Source organism: Mauremys mutica, chromosome 12 (assembly GCF_020497125.1).
Source record: "Mauremys mutica isolate MM-2020 ecotype Southern chromosome 12, ASM2049712v1, whole genome shotgun sequence".
NCBI lineage: Eukaryota > Metazoa > Chordata > Testudines > Geoemydidae > Mauremys > Mauremys mutica.
The window spans coordinates 10,559,627-10,564,875 of NC_059083.1; the positions used below are offsets into that span (position 1 = coordinate 10,559,627).

At 48.6% G+C, this 5,249-nt stretch overlaps 1 long non-coding RNA gene across 1 annotated transcript; it reads left to right on the top strand.

The window, feature by feature from the left end:
- The first annotated feature begins 226 nt into the window (after positions 1 to 226).
- LOC123345671 lies at positions 227 to 5,037 on the top strand. Its single transcript, XR_006572844.1, has 3 exons — positions 227 to 280; positions 4,563 to 4,712; positions 4,951 to 5,037. It is a non-coding gene; the product is annotated as an uncharacterized LOC123345671 (long non-coding RNA).
- Positions 5,038 to 5,249: the final 212 nt, after the last annotated feature.

Here is a 5,249-nt window from a genome sequence, read left to right on the forward strand (position 1 = left end):
GGGTGCGGCAGTGACTTCACAAAGGCCTTTGGCAGGAACTCAGCCTATTGGGCAAAGATGATGAGGCGTCTGTGACCTCACAGAGCTCCCTTGCCAACAGCCAGGCAGGACAGGGATGCGGGGCAGGGGGAACCTCGGAGAGCCCTGTAGCCTTGCTGCAGCAAGCCTCCATCTCGTGGTCTCTCACTGAGGACCAAGAGTTGCTGTAGGAGAGAGTCTGTGCGTCTGTTTCTCATTTCTGTGTGGATTTATTTCAAAGATATTGTCATCTGTGTAGAAGGTAAGAAAAAATACAGGCTCTAAATACAAGATAGGGGACTCTATCCTAGCAGATTCAAAGGCATCACCACCCTCCTAGGGAAAAAGTTTGTGCTAATATCTGAGCTTTCCACCCTGCAACTTGAGAGCATTGCTCCTTGTTCTGTCATCTGCCAGCTCTAAGATTTCGTGAGAATCAATCTTTCATTAGGAAAATAATTCAAAAACGCAAATACAAAACACTTTGAGTGAAATCAACCCCTCCTGATCTTTAGTGTCTGGGAGTGTGGGCCTTGGGGGCCAGACTGAGACCCTCATGGGCTAGTAACACCCAAGAAGCCAGTAAAATAATTCCAGTTCTCTTACCATCCAAGCCTCCCTAATCCAAGGAACAGCTGAGGGCTGAGGGAGACAGAATGTCTAACTCATGACTGAAAATACAAAGATGTGTTATTGGCTTTGGTTGGGGGACAAGTAACAAATCTGTTGGGATTCTTGCCCCAAACAACAATCGCCCATTGTCCTTTAGAGCACGAGGACCCTAACGCGCCTGACTTGCTCAAATCTCTCTCCTGCTAGGGCTGAGAGAATTTTCTCCATCCCCCATGATACCGAGGGAAAGAGAAAAGAAGTGACCTCTCTGGTCACACAGCAAGGGCATGCCAGAGCTAGAAAGAGAAGCATAAGAAAGAAGTTGTATCAAAATGTTTTGCATTTCAAACTAACAAATTTCTTAAACAAAGGCAATTTGATGTGTGGTTAGTGAAGTGAAATGATACATTCTTGTCTCCACGAGTTTCTAGATTGATGAACCAGTAGATCTATCCCCTAGTTTTTATCCCTAGATTGAGGGAGGAAAACAAGTTTGCCTGTTTTGTGAATTCCCAATGGCTTTCTTGAATTTCAACAAACTAGTTGATTGAACTGAACGATTTGAATAAACTGAAAGGAAGACAATATTTTCTGCACCTTTCAAGGAAGCTACTGCTGCCCAAAGCTGGGTTAGCATTTCAGCTAGCTTTGCTTCCGGGGCCTTAGGTATCACATCAGTGGTGCGACTGTCTGAAAAGCTTGGCAGTGAACATGTTCTACTGAATGTTATTTTTTCTCTTCTATTTAAATTATTTAAAAGATTGTCATAAATTGGGCCCTTATCAGAGGTTGTCAATTTCCAATATAATTATGACAGTGAGGGAGACTAGCCACTGGAAGAAATTACCCTGGGGAGAGGTGGAGTCTCTGTTTCCTGGTGTCCTACCATCATAACTGGTTGGGAAGGTGCCTTTTAGTGAATTACAAGCAATTGGGCTCAATAGCGTGCTAAGAGTGTGAAATTTCATAGCCCGTGAAATAGAGGCCACATCAGGAGACTGAATTGTTTCACAACCGATGCCTCTATGAAAAACTCAGCGTGGGGTGCGGAACAGACTCTGCTGTTTTACTGGGTGGCCTGCTTGCTCCCCAGAATCAATAATGAGCAAGTGGGGTGATCCAGGGTGCAGCTCAAACATCCAGCTGGGCTGGCCAGGGGCAGAGGTCAGGCCTGCCAGGGAAAGGTGGGTGTGGCAGTGACTTCACAAAAGCTTTTGGCAGGAACTCAGCCCATTGAGCAAAGACAATTAGTTGGGAATTGGTCCTGCTTTGAGCAGGGGGTTGGACTAGATACCTCCTGAGGTCCCTTCCAACCCTGATAGTCTATGATTCTATGAGTGAGGCCTCTGTGACCTCACAGAGCTCCCTTGCCAACAGCCAGGCAGGACAGGGATGCGGGGCAGGGGGAACCTCGCAGAGCCCAGGAGCCTTGCTGCAGCAAGCCTCCATCTTCCCTTTACCAGTTAAAGGTTATGAGCAGACAATGGCTGGAAGTTGAAGCTAGACCAATACACACTGGAAATAAGGCGAGGAGCATTTTTAACATCAGAGTTTGGAGCAATTCACTGAGGGTTGTGCTGGATTTTCCACAACTGGCCTCTTTTAAAATCAAGCTTGGGTGTTTTACTAAAAACCTGTTCTAATTCCTATGGGAATTATTTTGAGGCACATTCTATGGCCGAAGTGAAACAGAAAGTCAGACGACAGTGGTTTCCTCTGGGCTTGGAATTAATCTGTGACTCGCTGGGGGCGTTTGGAATGTGGCCATTTTGCTTCCCTCTTCCTCCTTCCCTCTTGTCCCTTCTTCTCAATTGGAAAACGGGTCACCAGAAAAGCCTGATTTCCACCCTGTGCCCCTTCCATTCGTGCTGTAAGCTGAAGGGCATTGTGACTTGAGAGTGAATTCAGCCAGTCAGTGCTAACTCTCCACAGGTGATTTGCATAAGTCAGTAAATGAGCCTGCAGGTTTCCGTGGGAGCGATGCCCAAGGCAGGGCTCAGGCTTCGGGTTTATGCTCCGGGTTAGTGGAGTCAGGGAGCGACAGGTGGCTGAGTTACCTCTGGTGTCACAATGTTACTGCTCAGGTTCCTCTGCCTGCTGCACCACCTGGGCAGTGACTGTCAAGGGGAAGGTTTTGTGGATTTGAAACTTAGAAACCAGGAAGCGCAGGAGAGGAATGGCTTAGAGAGTTTGGCAGTAAAATGTAGGTTTTGTGGCAATATCCTGTGCAATTGCTACTGGATCCGGGATGGAGACAGCATTCCTGCCCCTCCCACCACCTCTTAGCTGGGCCTACATAAAAGAGACTAGCTAGAGTTTTGCACACTTGTTTGTTTGAGGCTGAGCAAATAAGGCCCAACAGATTACTGCTAGGATGAATTTTGCTGCCTCCTCTCCTTGACTAGAATACAAGCAGTTTCTGATTCTCTCAGATGAAGTAGTTCTTTTAAAATCAAGGGCAAGACCAATCAGTGGCTTTTTCACAGCCCAACCCCAATCCCCCCAAAAGAGATTTTATTTTTATTTAAACTGGGTGTTTTAAATTTATATTGAAAAAGTTTTTTTTTTAAACTTATCCAGTATAAAATTTGAAATGATGACAAGTGATGTTAAGGCCTCTAGTTGCTCCAGCCTATTAAAGTAATTTAAATAACTACATATATGAAGAAGTCCATGTTTGCTGCCAAGTGTCAGAGGAAGTCAAAGCACTGAACTGTTGGAAGTCATTGCCTAAGCACCTGGGCATCCAGAAGTTATTGAAACACTCAGCCAGATTTTGGCAGCACTAGCCTCTTCTGCGGGTGCAGAAAGAATATTTTCTTCATTCCAGTTGATGCAGCTACTTCATTCAAATGTAAGAAACTGATTGGGAGTTCGAAAAGGATGAAGGCTTCTTTTCCCCTTGTAAAATATGAATAAAGGCTAGAGAGGAGGAGGTGTGAGCTACTACTTCTAAAATCTGGAAGGACATTATGAGCAGGAACAATCAGTTCAGGGCACGAACTAGAGATACTTCGTTACCTCAGTTTGTTTGAAATGAAACCAAATGGTTGAGTCAACCTTTTTGTTTTTCTGTATCCTGCAAAACCAGCAAGTCAACATGTTTGAATGGATCCCTATTCCTAGCATCATAGAAGACTAGGGCTGGAACAGACCTGAGGCGGTATCTAGTCCAACCCCCTGCTGCAGGCAGGACCAACCCCAACTTCATCATCCCAGCCAGGGCTTTGTCAAGCTGACCTTTTAAAAACTTGTAAGGATGGAGATTCCACCACCTCCCTAGGGAACCCATTCCAGGGCTTCACCACCCTCCTAGTGAACTAGTGTTTCCTAATAGCCAAGCTAAGCCTTCCACAGTGCAACTTGAGACCATTGCTCCGTGTTCTGTCATCGGCCACCACTAAGAATTTCATGAGAATCAATCCCTCATTAGGAAAAGAACTCAAAAATACAACTACAAAACATTTGGAATGAAATCAATCCACCCTGACCTGTAGTGTCTGGGGGTGTGGGCCTCTGAGGCTAGACTGAGACCCTCATTGGCTAGAACCACCCAGTGAGCCAGTAACAATATCCACTCCTGTTACCGTCCAAGCCACCGCAATCCAAGGAACAGCTGAGGGCTGCAGGAGACAGAAGGGTGCTGAGAGGGTCTAACTCATGACTGCCAACCCAGAGATGTGTTATTGGCTTTGGATGGGGGACAAGGAGCAAATCCGTCAATCACTACAACAGGTCCCACTCGGAGCCAGGGAGACTGGGAATCGAGTCCTGCTGGCACTTCCCAGCTCTGGCTTTCTGGAGGAGGAGGAAGACCCCAGCTCCCCTAGCTGACCCTGAGGCACCTTCTGGGCCCAAATGGAGGTGGCCCCGGGTACAGCTATGGAGTGTCCCAGGAGCGTTCCGCTAGTGGCATTGTATTGTTTTCACAGCCAGTTTCGATATCTGGTGTCTACCCCTTGCCCTGCTGGCAGGGCATTGAGCGGCACCCGTTGCCGGCCACCTGGGTGTGGAGATTGAAGAGGGTGAAGAGAGGAGCAACCCTGAGCATCTGCCATCCTGCTCCATCTGATCTAGAATAAGTAAGTGGAGTTCTCCAGAACCATCCCCAGTGTGGTGGGAATATCCCACCACTACGGCTCCCAGCCCGTCCCTTGTCAGGGTTTGTTCCCCAGGTTGAGGGTTCCTGTGCCCTGGGGTGGGATGTGTCGGGAGGAGAAATTGCCTCAGCAAAGGGGAGGTGGGCAGGGGAGCAGGCAGGCTCGTTAATGAGAGGCTGCTTTGAAGCCAGACTCATGGCTGCTCCCCACTCTGTTCCAGGATGGAGCGAATCAGGCAGATGCTCAGGAGGAAGGCCGGGCAGGTGGCTCCACAGCCAGAAGACGACATCAGGCAGCCTGCCCAGGCAGAGAGCGGCCCCTCTGTCCCCGCGGGCGGGGAAGAGGCTCGTGGCCAGGGGAAAGGGAGGAGCTGCTTCGCCTGCTGGAGGAGGCGGAACACAGTAGCTCCTCTAGCTGACCCTGAGGCACCTTCTGGGCCGAAACGGAGGTGGCCCCGGGTTCAGCTGTGGAGCAGAGAGCCAGGGGAGGGCAGGAGCCGGGGACGGCAGCTCTGGGGCT